This window comes from Acomys russatus, unplaced genomic scaffold, assembly GCF_903995435.1.
Source record: "Acomys russatus unplaced genomic scaffold, mAcoRus1.1, whole genome shotgun sequence".
Lineage (NCBI taxonomy): Eukaryota > Metazoa > Chordata > Mammalia > Rodentia > Muridae > Acomys > Acomys russatus.
In genome coordinates, this window is record NW_026131829.1 from 15,221 (window position 1) to 35,293 (window position 20,073).

The window sequence follows — 20,073 nt, forward strand, 5'->3', positions numbered from 1 at the left end:
ACACCACTTCTGCTCTACTCCCTCTACAGGATGTGGTCTAGCCCTGTTCTGAAATCTACTTCAGCCTTCCTTCTTTCGAAGGGGCTGCAGCAGGGAAGGAGTCACATGATGACTGGGCTTCTGCTTCTATTGAGACCCTGCCCTCCCATCTCCACAGCAGACTAGGGAGTCCATTGTGTGTGTGAGGGGGGAAGGGCTGGAGCCAATAGAAGTCTGAAATTTTAAGGGGTCCTCATGAACCCCAACCTTGAGTTCCTGTCATTTGCACACCTAATCCCAGCCATCCCACAAGTGGTCTTACGGATGCAAATGGAGTTCAAGTACTGCCCCTTTATTGATCTCAAATTACAGACCCATTCTTGCCCCCTTCTCTCCTAGATTGCTCTTTCACTGTAGCAGTGGCTGAGCAGGAAGGGGCAGCTAGGATGTACTTACTAGGGGCAGATCTCTCCTATCCACTAACTTCATGCCTGTAAACTTGCCCAGCTTTTGAAATGTTTGGTGTGGTTGTTAGGACTCTGCTTCAGTCTGCCTGTGATGTCATCACCTATCTACCACAGGGGCGTGGTCCTGCCCAAGGCTATATAAAAAGAGAGCCCTCCCTCGCCCCTCCCTCTTACTCTCTCTCTCTCCTCACTCTTCCTGTCTCTATCTGTGTCTCTTTCCCTCTCTTTCTCCCCCCCCCCCATGCTCATTTAATAAACTCCTCTGTAACATAATATCTGGTATCTGGTACCTTATCTTATTGCCTTATCTCTTTATTATTAATTATAAAATTGGTGGCCCTGTATGCAAAAGGCTCTTCCATGACTAACAAGTCTGGAATCCTTTATATCGAACTCCATTCCTCCAAATTTCATTCTAAATCTCCATCCATTCCCCTCTTAACCCATCACTGCCTTCCCTTCAGACCATGATTCTAAGCTCAGATAAATTTCTACTGCTTCGATTTCTTCTAAGACCCAGGGCAGAATGCAGACTAAGCTAGCCTCACTTGCTCCAGGCCAGCCATGGAGAACCCTTCCTGACCAGCCTTTCAAGACTGCCACTGAGGTAAATGGATGCTCTCTGTGTCTAGGTTCACCAGCCCTCAGGAGCCTAACCTTGGCCCCAAGAGCACTCAGGCACTGGGCTTCCCATCCCTACTGCCTGTGCAGGGGAATGGTCTGGGAGCTAAGCCTAGCCAGGTAAGAAAAAAAGATGCTGCTGCACTGCTACATTACGTGGGTGTTCATTAGAGGATGCTGGGAACAGACATAATCCCATGGGGTGGCCAGATGGCACCTGCTACTGCCACTCCCTGCTTCATGGCCAGCTTGTGCATCCAAGCTGTTCCAAAGCCAGCCTGTATCTATATCAGTGCGACTGCTCTGGCTCCTCTCAGAGTGACTGCTAAAGCGCAGAGAAGGACTGGAGTGAGTCTGTTCAGGACTGCAGATGAGTCTGGAAGAAGGCCTGTGTAGTGTGGTATTACATAAAAGGTAGGGCGTTCTTTCAGAAGAGGTATGACTTTTCCTGCCAAAGGGCCTGGAAGAGGTTTTTTTCAGAGAGACGACCATGGATCCTTTCAAAAGAACTGCCTCCTGTGTTCCTGGTGAGAGTAACGTAGAAGCTTTTTGAAGGACTGGGACACCTCTGAGGAGAGAGACTATGTTGGCTCCTCCCAGAAAGACTATGTGGACTCTTTGCAGAGGGACTGTGTCCTCTTCTCTCTGGAGGACCACAAAGGCTCCTCCCTGAGGGACTCTGAGAGCATCTCCTTGAGAAAATCTGAGGGCTTCTCCCTGAGGGACTCTGATGGCTTCTCCTTGAGGGACTCCAAGGGCTTCTCTGAGAAGGACTAGGATGTCTCCTCTCTGATTGACTGTGACCTCTTTCCTTGAAGAGACTTTGATGGGAGAGACTGAGATGACTCCTGTCAGAGAGACTTTTGAGGATTCTGTCAGAGGGAGTGCTGTGCTTTCTCTGAGAAGGACTGTAGTGATTGTAATGTCTCCTCTCAGAGATATTTCGACATGTTCTCTCAGAGAGGCTGCGATGGGGTCTTTCAGATTTATTACATAGGTCTCTCTCCCCGAAGAGGCCATGATGTTCTTCCCGTGTGTGCTTCTCTTTAAAATGACTCTGCAGGGTTCTCTTCAAGAAGGAGTCAGGTACTGCTCTCTCTTGGGTCCGAAATTTGGCTCCTACATTGGACTTAGGCTCTGAGCTGGGGATGTCATCACTGTAGTTTTTCTTTGCTCGACTACTGACTTTAGCCTGGATAGAGAGGTCTCTTTCAGAGATCATGGTCTTCTGCAACTGCAGAGGTCTGGGTTGGAGAACGCTCACTTGTTTTGACTGTTGAGCTTGTGTGCATTGGTCACTTGTCTCCTGCAATTTGTCATCTTGCTTAGGGATCGAACCTATTGCCTTGTGCTTGACAACTGGTGTGCTGGCCCGCGTTAGGCAAGAATCCTTGGCTTTTTGTTTGGGGTGCATATTTTTGCTTGAGCACAAATTGTCTGACCTTGTCCTGTCCTCAAACTTCTGTCTAAAAATATGTGAAATTCTAAGTGATTTTTGGAGTATCTTAGACCTTAGGCCCTGAAAAGGCAGTTGGATGAACTTGGGCTTGGAGGATTTCTCAGGCTGTCTCTTTGAAGAAATGGTGCTTGCTTGAAAGAGTGTAATACTCTTGCTTTTTGACAGATCTGTCAGTGTTCCGGAAGGATTCTCTTCTGTCATGCCACTGTTTTTGTAGAGGTTTGTGTTTTAGGTCCCTTAGTGCTTGTCTTCTTTGGGTATTTTAAGGGAGAGCTCTTTCTGAGCCTTGATTTGGCCCGGGTTCCATCCTGACAAGTTTTATAGTCTTTGACCTCTGTCTTTCCTCCCACACCTCTGCTGCCCCATTGCGTTTGTCTGATGTGGCCTTAGACAGAAGCAGCAGACGGGGATGAACTGGACTGGAAATCTCTTTTAAGAGTAGGACTTCTGGAAGCCACGTTAGAGGTTTTAGGTTTCCGTCGTGGTGGTAATGTAGTGCCCTTCTGTGGACCCGCTCGGTTTCTTCCTCGGTACTTTGAGACTTGAGGTCTTTTCCCAGTTTCCACTCTAAAAGCAAGGTGACACTGAATCTCACCATGGCCTTCAGGAGTCCTTAAAAGGTGGAGCTTTGGATAGATAAGAAGATAGGGCCCAAAAGCAGACTGGAACTTATGACAGCAGTTAATCCCTGACCATTGGCCACACTTTAGGCAAATAGGATATTTTAGGACAAGACCTGATGATAGAGGCGGAGGGACGTTGTTGGGTGTTTGACTCCTTAGGAGTTTCGCTGCTATTTTTAGCCTCAGTTCTTTTAGCATATTGAGCTGTTCTGAGATATCAGTGTCGGCCAGGGGGAGAGAGTTTGCTGTGAGGGACTCACAAGTCCTTGCCTGTGAGTCATTCTGTGAGGTTTTACTTTGCTTCCTGGAAAGAGGATGATCGTCCATATTGTAAAGTATCCCAGGAGTAGGTGCTGGACTCACCATTGCAGGGAACTGGGGCCCTGTACACTAGACAGGCTCCTGCTGAGTGACTTCCTGGAATATATGACTGAGCTTCGAGTCCGTCTTCTTTATTCCCAATCTAGTGCCAGAGTGTTGACGTATTATGGAAGAGGTGGTGCCGCGTGTCCATATTTTCAAAGGTATTCTCTTCTCCTTACAACAAATATGTCTCTGAATATAGTTTTTAACTGAATTCTGTGAAACAGTTCTTGGACCCCTCTCTAGCAGGCTCTGGGAAAATTCCATCAGTTCATCTGGGATCCCAAATAAATTCTGGATAGATCGACGACAGATCTCTATAGTGGATCCTTCTGTTAAAAGTGGCTGAGAGCAAAGCTTCCTTTCCATTGTGCTTCCCAGAACACTCCCCAGCATTAGCATACTGGAGAGATAATTCCTAGGTAGTCGCTGCCTGCAGACATGGCTTTCCCAGACATTCTGTCGTCTGCTCAGGAAAGAACGGAAAGGGCTTCTCCGAGTCCCTAATCCTGCCTGAAACTCCTCTGGCAGTAATCTCAGTGGATACGGAGTAACGCTCTGGAGTGAACCCCCAAATTCCTCCATGTTCTTCTTTTCAGCTCCTTCCTTAGACATGAGGTCTCTCTCCCAGATCTCAGGATATATGTTCTCAGCTTTTTCATGGGGTTGATTATGGAGAGCCAAGAGAAGAGCTGATCATTTAAAAATAATAGAGTCTGTACAGGGCTCAGCAGGCTGTAAAATACCAACCCCAAGGTTTTTCATACACAAAGTTCTTGATACTTTTGACATCCCAGATTCCTGAAGGTGCCCAAATTCTGTCGATTTGACAGAGCTTGTAATAAACGGGTTTGAAGGGCTGTGTATGAATCTTGAGAAGTAATTCTCTGCTTGTAATTTTTCTGATGTGATCATTTCTTTGTTGCTATTCGGACACACCAGTTCTTCATTCAAATCCTCAATTTCCATTGCCTTAGGAGATTCTGATTTGAGCCCTAGAGATCTTTCAGCATGAAATACTAAAATGAATCCCCTTTGAGTTACTTAACATTAAGAGAATTTGAGAAAATGTGCCATCATGTAAGAAAAATCAAGATACCCACTCAGATCCTTTACATGTTATCAGAAAATCCACCACCACCACCCAAAAAAACCTAAAAGACTTAAACATCTAGAGGAAATGATACCATGGCCACTGTGCATGTGTGGAGGTACAGAAGGGAAGGCATACTTGAAGAACAGAGTGATTACAGAGGTGTCTTAGAGCTATAGAATCTCTACCAAACACTCTGGAGAACTGTCTTTGCAAGGACAGAATCGAAGATCAGAAAGAACACACGGTAAACACAAGTACCTTTAGTCTACTCAGTGGCCAGAAGACTATTAGTTCTGTTTAGAATGTGTTGTTTCTCTCCTGAGCCCCAGTTCTGCAGGAAATAAGAGCTCAGCAATTCTGATGCACTCAGAGGAGGACTGAACTTCAACAGAATAAAGACCTCTTTTCTCAACTCACCTTGAATAAATAAAGTGCAAGAAGTACTAATTACATCATCAAAATAAAAATGCCATACATCCAAAATAGTGTTGTTCACACTATCCTATGGCTAAATCTGTATTTTCTTAGTGAGCTTCCAGGCCTACCCACTTAGATTAGGGACTAAGCAGTCTAAATATGCCTGTGACCCATGCTTATTTCTGATCTTAGGACATCAAAAGAAAATTCACCAATAAGCCATTCAAAAGTTTGATTTTGAATGTATGAAAAGACTGTTAGTAGTGAACTTGAAAGAACCTTTTATTGAAAAGAAGTATAAAGTGTTCTAAGAAGCCATGCATGCTCAACTGAGACAGTTTATTATATGTTCTACACAGTGGCAACAGTATATACTTAAACTAAAAAGCTATTTGGTATATGTCAAATTCAAACTAAGGAAACCAGTTTTATTTTTATTGTTTTGTTTTTTATGCAGGGCCTTGGTGTCTTGAAACTTGCTATGTAGTCCAGGGTGGTCTAGAACTAACAGATCTGCCTGCCTCTGTCTCTTGAGTGCTGGAATTAAAGACATGTGACACCATGCCCAACTATAGCATTCAGTATTTTTATGTATTGCACCTGTCAGTTAACATTTATTCCAGGAAAAGACTTTTTTTTCTTGACTACAGAGAAGCATAAAATACTTGAAAGGCCAAGGTAAAGAATTTCCGTGAGTTCCAGGCTACCCTATGTCACAGAAGAAGACTCTGTGTCTCAAGAAAAAATAAAAGGAAGACTAACTACATAATTATGTCAAACAGAGGTGGTACACACTTGTGCTGAACCAGGAGTATCTCTGGTTGAAGGGCAGCCTCGAAGCCTGGATTACATAAGGGTTCCAGGCCAGTGCCGCCATATACTGCAAGGCCTTGCCAAAAAGATAAATAAATGGCCTGCATACCTCCAACACTAGTACCAGGCATGGGCTGCACATGTTTTACCTGTGACCTTTTGTTACTGCAGGAGCTGCTGTGAGCTCAGTTAAACAGCCCCTATGACACGTACTTTAGTTTACTCAGGCCTGGAGCAAGCACTGCACCATTGGGTACAGGTACTGAATGACAGTAGAAGTGATTTTTTTTTTCTGGCAGAGCTTTGCCTGTGTTTATGAGATAGATGTATTTAAGAGGCTTCTGAAGTTAATGTCTTCTGAATGAGGCTCCAACCCATTATGGCAAAAACATATCACTTCTTTAAAAACAAATTGAAGTCTATATTAGATGAAAATGCATTTTTCCCATTATGGGACTTTCTAGACCATTGGATTTTTAACAATGCTTGGATACCAATCCTATTTACAATTTTTCTAGGAGTTGTTTTTGAGTTAATCCTTATGAGAACTTGTGAATTCATTAAGAAGAAGCTTGAGCTATGGGAAAATCATAGTTTGGGTTCTCAGAAGGTAAGAAATGATTGACCACTCTACTATTTTTCAAAAACACAGATAAGAATAATTGATAAAAAGAAAACACTTTGAATAGGTGGGTTATTTCTCTAACATGTTTATTTTCTCCCTTGCAGCAGAATGAAGATGGTTTCCCAAAAGGCATGACATTTGGTAAGTATCACACAATTTTGTCTTTTTTGTTTGTTTGGTTGGTTTTGCAGACAGAGTTTCTCTGTGTATTCTTTGCTGTCCTGGAACTCACTCTGTAGACCAAGCTGGCCTCGAACTCATAGGTCTCTGCCTCCCTCACAAGTACTGGGATTAAAGGCATGAGCCCACCACAGCCCAGCTTACAATTTTATCTTTTAATATTAAACTTATTTATCCTGAATGTCTTTTCTGACACTGCAACTTTTTGTTCCCATGTGTCTGTAGAGAGTTGGTCATTTACCCACACATCTACAGAAGAAAAGTAAGTGAGATAAAGCAACATAACTTCTTTACAGTCAATTCAGACCTGTATTTATTTCTTAGTCCAAAAGGAGAATCTTCCCAAGGTTCTGTAAACTATTATTCATTCCAATATTGTTTTTGCATGGGTGCCTTGCTCCAAGCTGTGTTAGATGCTTTTCATATTTTGGTAAAATTGTCCTTTAAAGTAGATGAAGTTTACAGAGGTTAACTGACTCAAGGTTAAGATAAAATGTCTTCACTACTCACAAAAAAGTTGTAACCATGATTTCCTTTTTTTTTTTTTTTAAATTTGTAATTGTATTCATGTACAGAAAACTTAGCAGCGTATATTTAACCCAGTTTAGTGGTGAGTTCTTTAGCCTTGTCTTTTCCAGCTTGGCATGTGAGCCACAGATTTAGGACCCAGGACATTGCCTCTCCAGTGGCGATGGATCTGATCATATCTGTCATTAAAATTGGTCCTAATAGCTTCCATCAGCTTAGCCAGAGCACCCTTGTCTTCCAAGTTAACCTGTGTGAAGGCAGTAGTGGTGCCAGTCTTCCTGTGGATCAGCCGCCCCAGCCTGGCCTTTCCCTTAATGATGCATCTTTCAACACAGGGCAGGTAGGAAGACCAGCAGCTCAATGAAGTCTACATCGTTGGCAATCACCACCAGTCAGCTTCTTGCTCTCCACCAAGGTGATGACTGTATTGACCCCTGATCGAGGGACAGGTGGCCTCTTAGTTGGAATGTCCCCAAGCAGCTTTCTTCTCAGCACACACCAGTAGCCTCTGCTTCTTCTGCTTTGTCTCTGACCTGTTCTTGTGGACAAGGTTAAGTAAGCAACTGGGTAGCTGTTTGCTGGTCCAGGGCCTGGGTGCAATGATTAAAGGCAGAAAGTGCTTTGAGCCACTTATAGAGGATGGCCCTTTACCCCCGCAGCCTGATGTAGTGGGGCCATTTTTAATTTTTTTAATTAATTTATTTATTCAGATTAAATCTCAATTGTTATCCCAATCCTTGTAGCCTCCAGTTCCTCCCTCCTTCCCGCTTTTACCCTATTCCCCTCCCCGATGTCTGTGACCGAGGGAGACTGCCTCCCCCACTATATGGTCATAGGCTATCAAGTCTCATCTTGGTAGCCTACCCACCACCAGGAAGTGGTCAAATATGGGACACCAGAGTTCACGTCTGAGTCCATCCCTGCTCTCCACTCAACTGTGGAGAATGTCTTGTCGATTGGCTAGATCTGAGAAGGGGCTCGATGTTCACTGCAAGTATTGCCCTTGGTTGGTGCAGTAGTTTGAGCAGAACCCCTGGGCCCAGATCCGCCTGTCACGATGTTCTTCTTATAGGTTTCTAGGACCCTCGGGATCCTTCTATTTCCCCATTCTCCCATAATTCTCTCACCTTGAGTCCCAATAGGATGTCTTCAAAACTATCACACTCTCCTGGTAAGTGAAGAGTTTCACGTGACATGCCTCTTGGGCTAGTGTTCAATTATAAGTGAGTATATACCATGTGAGTCTTTCTGCTTCTGTTTTAACTCCCTCAGTATGATCATTTCTAGTTTCATCCCTTTGCCCACAAATTCTGGGATTTCCTTGTTTTTGTTGTTTTTTTGTTTGTTTGTTTGTTTGTTTGTTTTATAGCTGAGTAGTATTCCATAGTGCAAATGTACCACAATTTCTTTATCCCGAGGGACATTTACGTTGCTTCCAGGTTCTGGCTATTATGAATAAGGCCATTAAGAACATGGTTGAGCATATGTCCCTGTTGTGTGGTGGAGCATCTTCTGAGTATATTCCAAGGAGTGGAAATGCTGGGTCTTGAGGAAGCCTTATTCTCAGTTTTCTGAGATAGTGTCAGATAGATTTCTAAAGTGGTTGTACAAATTTGCATTCCTACCAGCAATAAAGGAATGTTCTCCTTTCTCCACATCCTCGCCCGCATGTGCTGTCACTTGAGTTTTTGATCTTAGTCATTCTGATGGGTGTAAGATGGAATCTCAGAGTCGTTTTGATTTGCAATTCTCTAATGACTAAAGACATTGAGCATTTCTTTAAGTGTTTCTCAGCCATTTGATAGTCCTCGGTTGAGAATTCTCTGTTTAGTTCTGAGCCCCATTTCTTAATTGGGCTATGGGGTTTGGTGGTGTTTAATTTCTTGATTTCTTTGTATATTTTAAATATTAGACCTTTGTCAGATGTAGGGTTGGTGAAGATCTTTTCCCATTCTGTGGGCTGTCACTTTCTTCTGTTGACAGTGTCTTCTGCCTTACAGAAGCTTCTCAGCCTCATGAGGTCCCATTTATTGATTGTGTAGCAGGACCATTTAATGAAGTGAGTGAGATCTCTTTTGGGCTGGATATCCTGCCCAATACCAAAGTCCTTGGGCCTCTTTTCAAACAAAGGATTGACCACATTTTGGCCTCCTGTTTCTTTATGACCTCGGTGGCCCAGAGGCACATTCTTCCGCTAAGCCTTTTTACCTTTGGGCATCTTGCTGGGCCGGAGGAGAGAGGTAACTGTGATTTCTTATAATTATGTTTGAAAAAAAAATCTACTCTGGAAAGAGCCCACAGTGAACTAGGTGCTGTAAAACTGACAAGGTTTCTGAAATTCAGAATGGTAAGTGTGGAATCTATTGCTTGCTACAAGTGCCTCAGAATGTAATTCAGAATTTGTCAGCTCCCAACTCCCTCACTGCCATGGCTTAAACACCAACATTACTGTTATCTTTGTTGCCGTCTTAGTTTTAACTAAAATTCATCCCATGATTATTAAATATTAATGCAATGGACTCTACTTGGTGCTAGGATACAAACACTCTGATCTCAAAAAGACATGTAGTTACAAGATAGTTGCTGCTCAGCATACAGGTATTTAGAATATGTCTATACCAACCTAAGATTTTAAGAGTAATTTAATGATGGAGACATTAGAGCTAGAGTTTCAACTTTTGGTTTGTTTGTTTTTGTTTGGTTTTATGAGACAGGGTTTCTCTGTCTTTAGCATTGGCTGTCCTGGACTTGTTTTGTAGACTAGGCTTGCCTCAAACTCACAGAAATCCTGCCTGCCTCTGCTTTCCTGAGTGCTAGCATTACAGGTATATTCCACCATACTCAGCTTAGGATTTCAAATTTTAAAATTACATTTATGTAATGATGTTACTTTGCTTGGTTGGTAGTGCCTCTGCCTCCCAGGTATTGGCATTAAAGCTATGCGCTACCATGACCGGCCTTGAGGACACTTTTGTTTTTCCATGAGATGACTGATTGATTGTGCAGAATAAATCTGGAGATTGATAGTCTAATTTCTTTCATATTTCAAATCTACTAAATTTTAAAGTGTAGCTGCTTTGTTATCCCACTGGGTCCCAGGAATTATGGCTTTTAAATTGCATGCCATCCAGAGGAACAGGATGAATTATATTATGGTAGTTTGAGTAAGAATGGCCCCACAGGCTCAGAGATTTGAATGTTTGGTTCCCAGTTGATAGAATGCTTAGGATGGATCAGGAGGTGCCCTTGTTGAAAAGGTATGTCACTGGGGATGGGCTTTGAGGTTTAAAAAGCCCATACCAGCCCCAGTCACCATCTCTCTCTCTCTCTGCCAAGAACCGGTGGTTCAAATATAAAAGCTCTCAGCTATTGCTGTGCCTGCCTGCCTGGTGCTGTGTTCCCAACCATGATGATCATGGACTAACCTTCTGAAACTTAAGCAAGCCCCCAATTTGATGATCTCTTGTAAGTTGCCTTGGTTATGGTATCTCCCTTACAGCACTAGAACGGTAACTAAAACAGATGCCTTTCTGCTAGGTCTCTTCCTCAGTGTATTCATGTTGTATTATCCTACATAACTTAGTGGCCATCTTTGTTTCAGATTGGCTGTTTCATACTACTGTACTTGTCTTTATATAACCTCCACTTAACCATGGCTCCAAAGCATGATGATATTGGTGCTGGAAATTCAGACATCAAAAGAGAAGGTGCAAAGAGCTTTATGTGGAAAGTGAAAATAAGAACTTTTGAGACAAAGAAAGATTATGTAACTTTCATTATGGCGTGTTATAATATTCTGTTATTTGTTGTTTTTAAACCACTACCTAACATAAATCAAACTTCAGGGGACTCATAGTGGAGTGCTTATCTCATATGTTCTGGACCTTGGGCTTAATACCTAGCACTGCAAAAATTAGTTTACAATTTAAAATTAAACAATATTGTGAATAGTAAGAAAAAGCATAGTGTATCCAGTGTTTGGTGGCATTTGCAGATTCAAGCATTGTTGGGGACTGGGAATGGACCACCGAGAAGGGAAGCACTGTAACTGAGAAGGGTGGTAAGGAAGTAGTTTTGGAGGAGCAGACTTAATGAGGACATTCTCCAGTGAGCATATACTGGGGTGAACCCATCATTTGTGGTTTCAAAGGTGATTATGTTTGGTTTGTTTTGTTTTTGAGACAAGGTTTTGCTATGTAGCCTAGACTGGGTTTGAACTCAGGATTTCCTGTCTCACCTTCCTGAGGTATAGGCTACTATACCTTGCTAAGGTCTTGCTTTGTTGTTTGGCCTGCTGTTCGACAGACAGTTTGCTTTAGGACATTGTTCTATGTGTGCAGTTATGCTTACTGACAAGCCTAAAATCTGTGTAAGTCTAAATATTACCTTGACAAATTTTCTTCTTGCTGTGAACAAGTTACTCTATTGCTCTATTTATGCCTAAGGCTGTTTGAATGACTTCTCCCACATTAGGGAGAACAGGTTCCCTTATAATTTACTAGTTCAAATGTTAATCTCATCTCTAAAATACCCTCTCAGAGATATCTATAATAATATTGGATCATGTATCTGGGCTCCACAGCTCAGCTAAGATGACATATAAGTAACCACCATACAAAGCTAATGCTAATGTTGCTGGTCTGAGTACTTGTTAGAAAGAGCAATCATCTACAATATGTAAGCTCACCTTTTTCACCAATATATTTTATTACAACTTATTAACCGAGCATATGTCACTTATAACCCGACTAACCAAAACAATAGGAAAAGAGGATTAACAAACACAATAACAAAAACCATAAGGATATCAGTTCTGAGGAACGATTCTCATGGCGTAATCTGCAGGATTTCTTCTGCTGGAACCTGGAGTAATCAGAACCCGGAACCTCAGCAAGAGTCAGAGCTCCAAAGCCTTCCCTCAAGCGGTTCTCTCTAGGAGTGTCTCTCAGTGGAGTGATGAACAGCCAAAACTATCTGATTTTTCCAACCGCCCCACCTCTAGTTTTCGGCTCATTTATATATCTCCTCCCAGAGTCTGTTCACAGGATCTTTTCAGTTGGCATCTTTCAAGCTCCCGCATGAGATGGTTGGTCTTCTAGTGGATTAACCTCACCTGTTCTCTCACAAGACCGTTCCGATCCCACACTTGGGGTCATAAAAAACAGGTTTATCTCTCCTTCAACAATAGAATACAATTGTAACATCTTTGCTATCTTTTCATTCCTATAAATCATTACTCTGGCCCAGAAGTCTACTAAGAATAATTTTCACCAAATGTAGGTTTTTCTCTTCCTCACAATAGCTGACAAGATTAATTATCTATAGAAAATGACACTTGATATTATGCAGTATTCCATTGTTCTGCCTACTAAATTCCATAAGATTGTTCCCTATAAAAACATGCAAAGAATAGAAACATATTCTTCACAGAAACATGTAATCTACACCCTTGGCTTTTGCTATGAAAACTTAGAGATTCTCTCTCTTTTTTTTTTTCTTTTTTGTTGTTGTTATTGTTTGCCTTTATTTTTTGAGACAGGGTTTCTCTGTGTAGCCCTGGCAGTCCTGGACTTGCTTTGTAGACCAGACTGGCCTCAAACTCTCTGCATCCCTGAGTGCTGAGATTATAGGCTTGTGCTACTGCACCTCGGTGAAGTTCACTTACTCTTTTTTGTTGGTTTGTTTGGTGTTGTTTGTTTGTTTTTTCAATTCAGACGTTGTCTTGACTGTCCTGGACTCATTTTGAAGACCAGGCTGGCCTCAAACTCAGAGATTCACCTTCCTCTGCCTCCCTAGTTCTGGGATTAAGTAAATGTTATTCTTCATATTAGTAACTGGTTGGTCTACTAAAGGAAATGGCTAGTATTAAAAGAACTAAAGTCCCTTGACAATATGGATGGTAGTTTCACCTTTACCTTTGTGTTTATAAACAATCTTGTCTTCATCTATGATAGATTTGCCTTAAATCTAGAGTGATATGCTGTAACAGCTTTATTTTAAGTTACAACTCACATGCACTGCTTTCTTATTTCCAGAGTTAAAACCTTTTCAGGAAGACTAACAACCACTTACTCATCCAATGACTTTGCATTTCAAGGAAGCCGTTTTTTTGTGAAAGTCACTCATCTTCAGGTGGGACCAGGGCATCTTTGTCAATGTTTCATAAGAAAGTAAAGAAAATTTTCATAAGCCACAGAAAAGCATCAGAAAGAGAATATCAAGCAGTACAATTCTCCTCTAATAATTTATTTTCAATAATGAAAACAAACAGTACAAAAACCACACCTCCTGATGATCTTAGTTTTGAAAACACTTTTAAATTTACAAGAGATAAGGATCTCTATGTGACACCATGCCCTTCTGTGCATTTACTTCTTTCTAGCAACCAAATTAAACATGTGGAAGAAGATATAAGAAGAAAACCCCCTGTGAACCCCAAAGCTATGCTAGTAAGGAACGGTGATTATCTGCACCACAGATGTCAGGAGCCATTGATTCATAATCAACATCCTAAAGAAATGGTTATTCCTGCTGAAGCACAAGATACTTTCCTGAACCAAAATGTTATACAGAATGAAATGGTTCCTGAACCACAGTTTACTAGCCACACCCAATAATTTATTCACATCCACAAAGAGTCAGTCAGCAACCAGCTTAGATTTGCTCAGTCTCTAGATTTTATGAGAGTGCCATTTTCTAACAGCACACAAGACTCCTTCCAGACCCAAGATATACATCATAAAGAAAAGAGCCAACATTTCATTCACATGCCATGTATTGTTGAAACACAAGGACATTGAGTCTGATGGACATTTCAGTGATACCCAATATTCCCTTTATTTTAACGACCCAAACAAGAATAATCATTTAGTCAAAGGGCAAAATGGTGTTTTCTACAGTGCTGACTTTCTATCTTTAAGTCCAAATTCATTTGCCAAAGCATATAATTCGATGTCTCTTTCACCTACCATTAAAAGGCAGAGAAATATAAAGATACCAGACAATGAAAGAAAGCTAAATCTTAAAGTTCCATCTCTGAAAGCAAAGAAAATATCATATTCACAGGAATTCCAATCATAGTATGTCACACTTTAGAAAATAAGATTGAATTAAGATGCACGGAAAAGAAAATAATACATCAAAGGAAAATGATGTTAGATACAGCTTTGCATCTTATTTCTGAAAGAAGTATTTCTTAAGCCATCTACTGAAGGTCACTCCAGACTTAATAAAATATGAATATTTTCTACAGGAGAAAAATAGGTCACCAGATGCAGAGAAAATCGATTATTCAAGTTCTACTAATAGAGTAAGCTTGGGTGTTATTGAAAACTTAGAACACTCATTCATGGTCAACACTGATGAACTAGAAGCTCCTTGTTGATTATCTGAAACAAATGGAGAGATTCAGGAGTCTGGTGAGGACTCAGGTCAGCAGACATTTGACCTGAACCTTCCAAAGCGTGAGGGGCTTTCAGAATCTTTGCAGAAAGAGGTTTCCCAAAGAGGTACCCAAAATAGAAGGTACAGAAGAGAATACAGCATATAGAGAATGTAGATGAGGTAAAAGACAGAACAGCAAACACACAAAGGTGCTTTTCAAAAGAAAAAATGCAGAAAGCCAAAAATTCAATGGAAATCCTTTTCGACTTTTCAGTTATCAATTTACTTATTTCCCTGGGATCCCCAAAGCATAAGAAAAATGAGCTAAAAGACATAAATATTCAAGTGGCTACAGGAAACACAAATCTGCAGGAACACAAACCATTAATGACCAATATTACAGGATATGATAAACCAAGTGACAATGAAAAGCTGGAATGTGACACTAGAAGCAATGAAAAAAAAAAATAGACATCAACATGAAAGGATGTCAGATACCTCTCAAAAGACCATGCAGGCTACCATTTTGGGACCCTTTGATACAGAACTATGTAGCAGATTAGAATCCAAGGCAGACACAACAATAATAAATTGTAGTCACTCTGCACTAAAGCAAGAGAAACTACAGGGGAAAAAGAGACAAAGGAAATAAAGCATACTGATCACTCCATAGGTAGAAAGCCACAAGAGTGTGACAGAGAGAAGGAAAAAAGAGAAACAGCTCCACCACTGGCAGAAGATTTTAGAGCAATTATATGTCTGAAGCAAAAGGAAAAAAGTGCTCAATTTGAAATGAGACAGATTCATTTGGAAAATAGAATAATTCAAAGCAAAGAAAAAGAAGTACAATTACAGACTATTTCTACACAGAAGGTATGGAAAACTAGATTATGTCCTCTGACAGGTCCACTGCAAGATGAGAAATTAAAGCAAAGTAGCGACAAACCTACAGACAAAGAAGAGATTGCCGGTCCCATATACCCACCTTCAGCACAAGACAACTTTCCCATTGGTGAGTATTTAATTAAAACGACAGAATGTGGGGTCCCATTTAGTGGAAAGCCCACAAAGACATTGGATGGTCACAGTAGAGAAGACAGAGAAGACTTGAAAAAGGACTTATGTGCAGTTGCCACAAGACCTTTCAAAATCAGGAAAAAAAAAAAATCAGGAACAAAAAGTCCACTGGAGGAGATTAAAATGGAGAAAGAAATGCTTCAAGCAGAACCTTTCAGAGAAGCAGTTAAAGAGGTAGTTGACTCACTGAGACTGGATTCGTTTTTGGGTGCAAATGTGAAGAACAGCACCTCTACAGAAACAGAGCTCCAAGGTTCTGTAGGGTTAGAGTGGTGTCCTCCAACATCAGAAAAGTTAACAGTGGGAGACTTTCTGAGCCAATCAGGAAAGAGTAATGTTCCAAATAGTAGGAAAGATACAAGGGAAACTCGTTGTGGTTTTACCCAGAAACCTTTCTTGTGGTCTTTAAATTATTGCATGCCTGTTTTGACTTATTCTAAAAAAAAGGAAGGCAAAACAAAATTCACAAATATAAGAACAGTGAAGCTCAATATGAATAAGGTGAAACCACCGGCTTCAAAAACATTCAGTATCACAGGCAATAAAAAGAAGACAAAATTGGCCATCAAGGCCAAATTTAAAAAGATAAATCAAGCTAAAGCATTTTTATCTGAAGGTCAAAACATTGTTTGCTTTTCTATCCATAGCAGATTGCAGGGAATATTCTGTCATGCTCAACTAAAGCAAGGAGAACTAGCAAAGAAAACTTGTGTTGATTATGTTGCTGAAAGTAATGCTTTCTATGATAGTGAGAAAAACCTTCAAGAAGAGAAACAAATCTCTTTGGTACAGGTAGCACTTCAGCATGGCCAATACCTGCGGGTGGATGCAGATCAAAGCAAGAAAGCTATCTGCAATGAGCCAGACCCATCACCTGTCTCTTTACATCAAGAACAACCTGTTAACAGAGTGTAAAGTACAAAAAAGATTCGCTTGCAAAGCACTTCGGAGGCCAGCCTACAAATGGATCCCATAGTATCTAAAGGATTACAGAAAGCTACCTAAACAGAAAATGGCATCAACTTCCCTGTGGTTCCTAAAATTTTATCTCCCGAAACAGGGAACTCTTCACCTGGTGAATTTACAAACGTGACAGATGATGACTTAGAATTTGATGAAAACTCTGAAAAAGAACTAGATTCATATCCTGTAGAAAAAGACCCAGAGACATCAACAAATCTGCAGGTAACATTCCTGCAGTCTTCTGATTCTGTTACAAAATCCTTTGTTTCTAGACTGAAAAGGAAGAAAACAGCACCAAGATCAAAGAAGCAGACACCAGTGAGTCAGAGACAAAGAGCAATGAGGGAAATACCATCACAGACAGTGATGCAACATAAAATGCAACAAACAAGTGAAAGATTCACAGCAAAAGGGTAACATAGCAGGTATCTGTCTCAACGTAATTCACTCCAAGGTACTTATTTTGCCCCCCCCCCCAACACATTAGAAATTCAAAACCGTGGATAGATAAACAGAGAATGAGAAGACTTGGTTATATGCAACTAATGCAAGAGAATTCATCAAATGGAAGAAGTACACACTGTCCAGGTTCTGCTGATGCAAGTAGCTTCTCTAGATTGAAGAAGTATAAAAAGGAAAGAAAAGAGAAACCAGAAAATAGCCCTGGCCATATATTTGATATGTATCAAGAAAAAGACCATGACCTTGTTAGATCGGACAAACAACTGAACCCACTAGGGAGAACAACCACTCAGCTACACCACAAACACCTACAGAAATGATTTCATGTTCTACAACATGTCCTATCCCAAGTGAATTTCAACTAGAAATTCTAGAGGGCTGTTTCAGCGTGTTCCCTCTAAAGTTTGGGGAAGTCAAGGACAATGCATTATCTGGAAGAAAATGTGATCTATCTAATGAAAGATGACAGAAGAAACAGGCTAATGACAGTGAAAAGGAAGAAAAGGAACTCTTAGTCTATACTCTAATCCAAATCATTGTGGGGAAATTAAATGTGACTTGACCAAAATGAAAGGCATGAATCAGGAGAAAAGAGTTGCACATGAAACTTTGCCTTTGTCAAATGTTGCACTGGATGTAAACATGAACAGCAAAATAGAAACAGGAAAACGCCCATCAAAGGAAAAACACCACAGTCTACACAAATGAAGCCAGAGACAGTGTACCATGAAGAGATGGCTGCTTCAGATGACTTCAAAGAAATTTATATTCATGATAAAGAAGAAAAGGAAAATAATGATAATGACACACTATTCAAGTCACTCCCACAGAATAGCCAGCATTTTACATTTTGTTCACATCAAAGCAGAGATCCAACATCTCAAAAATTAGCAAAACACAGAAGGAGGAACGTTCTGTTCATTGAGGAACAAGATCTGACACAGCAGGATCAGTCAGCAGATACAACTCGAAGAGAGTATGACATGTATACATCAGGTTCAAAGCTTGTTCCCCTAAAATCAGAAGAACCACAAATAGGTAACACTAAGCCTGACAGAACAAAATATGACAGCCCAGCTGATGAGATTCATGCACAGGAACTGAATAGTTGGGATAGATTGGAAAAAGAAAGGCTCAAAAACGATCTACAAGTAACCATCCCAGAGTCTTTGACTATCTCAGCTCCTAATGTACCACGATCTAAAAGGCAGAGCATGGTGCCTATAAGCAAAGCTTTACAAGGTAAAATGTGTTCAACTTGTGTAACTATGAAAGGAAGAAAAACTTCTGTTTCAAAGGTATTGACTATTCCACAAGGTAGTCATAGGAAAAACCTACTTCTAAAAACCTTGAAATCACAGATTTCTGAATTATTAATAAATTCGTGTGTCTTACCTGATAATCTTAATGTAATCAAGTTGAAAGACCCAACAGCAGAGAAAAATAAAAGATTGTTAACCCAGGAACTGGAAGCACCAATGTCTTTGGCTTTCTCCACATCTATATCTGAAGTGAGAGAGAATTTAAAACTCATGGGAAATGGAGGTGAAATGAGTACTTAACTATCTTACTGTTAAAGCAAGTAAGTCAGCAATCTGTCAGACACTTATTACTGCAGGATTTGGAACACCAAAGCAAAGTAAAGCCTTGTCAGGTTCATCCTTAAATGCCACCTTCTTTTCTCATATGCCCGTGTCTCTTGATGTTAACACAAGTAATGGAATAAAAGATAAAGATACAATGTGCACAATGGGATTTAGTAAACTTTGAATGTGAAATAGAAAAGAACTTATGTATACAAACAAGAGAAGGCGTTGATTCAGGGAATGATGACTTAAAGATCATATATGAACTTGACATGAATATCACTGAGAAAGAAGAAATACGAAAAGACACTAATGCTCCCGAGTACCTATGTAAATTTGAAGATCTAAAGGACACTATAGAAACTCATTTGAGAAGAACTGTTGTTGCGTACGGGCTATATGGCCAATGCTCAGCCATCTTGTCAGAACCTAGGTTCCTATTTCTCCAGAAGTCTGCCATTCACCAGAAACCAATTGACCTTGTCGTAGGTCAGCAGTTAGACACCTGTTGTGGTTTATTGTAGGGGCTGGTCATTCCAGACCCCCGAGCTACTCCTTTTCCGGTGGGACTACTGATAAGATCAGATTAAAGGCCAGCTGCCTGCGAACAGCAGTTCCGGGAGCTTTTTCCTGACTATCCAGATCCTTCACAACTTTCCTGGAATTTCTCTCCTGCAATTATAGCAGCTGTAAAGGTAGATACCTACCTGCTGGAGCATTCCAGAGTTAGGTATCCATAGCAACCCTTGCGTACGCAAATACCCATGCCTCTGTGCCTATATAAATTCTGTGAAAATTTTCAATAAACGGGGTTTGATCAGAATGCAGACTTGCACCCTTCTTCGTGTCTAGTGTTCTGTCTCTGTACAGGAAAATTCTCCTCCCAAGCGTTAGTCAAACCCCAGTGGGCTGGGGCAAACTGTGAGTATAAATGTTTCATCTCCAAGTCTACAGCCACTTTCTGGGGCCTCACTATTTGATAATATGGGAGAGTGTCCCTTGCTTTCCAAGAAAGAGGAAGCTGCTTCAGTAACTGTGCACACAACACTTCAAGATAAAAACAATGAAAACACATCACTGCAGAAAATTTGTTCCCCATATATAAAGCACTTAAACATATTTTTGAATATCCTGTTGAAAATAAGATCCCAAACCAAGTTCTTTCTGAAATACTGCAGCAAGTAGGAACCTACAAGTCTGATGATGCAAAGGTATCTCCTTTGCTGGAGAGTCCGAACACATCATCAAAAATACATGCCACATTACTATGCACACCTCTTTTAAAACAGCTAACTCCAGAATTTAAAAATAAGCTTTCTATGCATTTAATTTCTAAAGCACTTGAGATAAAACTGAATTAGAAACCAGAGATAGTGAACATATCCTTACAGAACTATAACTCTCACCCCAAAGGGCTATTTTGGAAGATTC

The 20,073-nt window shown here is 40.7% G+C and overlaps 1 pseudogene; it reads left to right on the forward strand.

Annotated features, from left to right (window-relative positions):
* LOC127186539 (leucine-rich repeat transmembrane protein CCDC168-like) overlaps positions 1–18,826 on the forward strand; it is a 28,619-nt pseudogene extending 9,793 nt beyond the window's left edge.
* Positions 18,827–20,073: the final 1,247 nt, after the last annotated feature.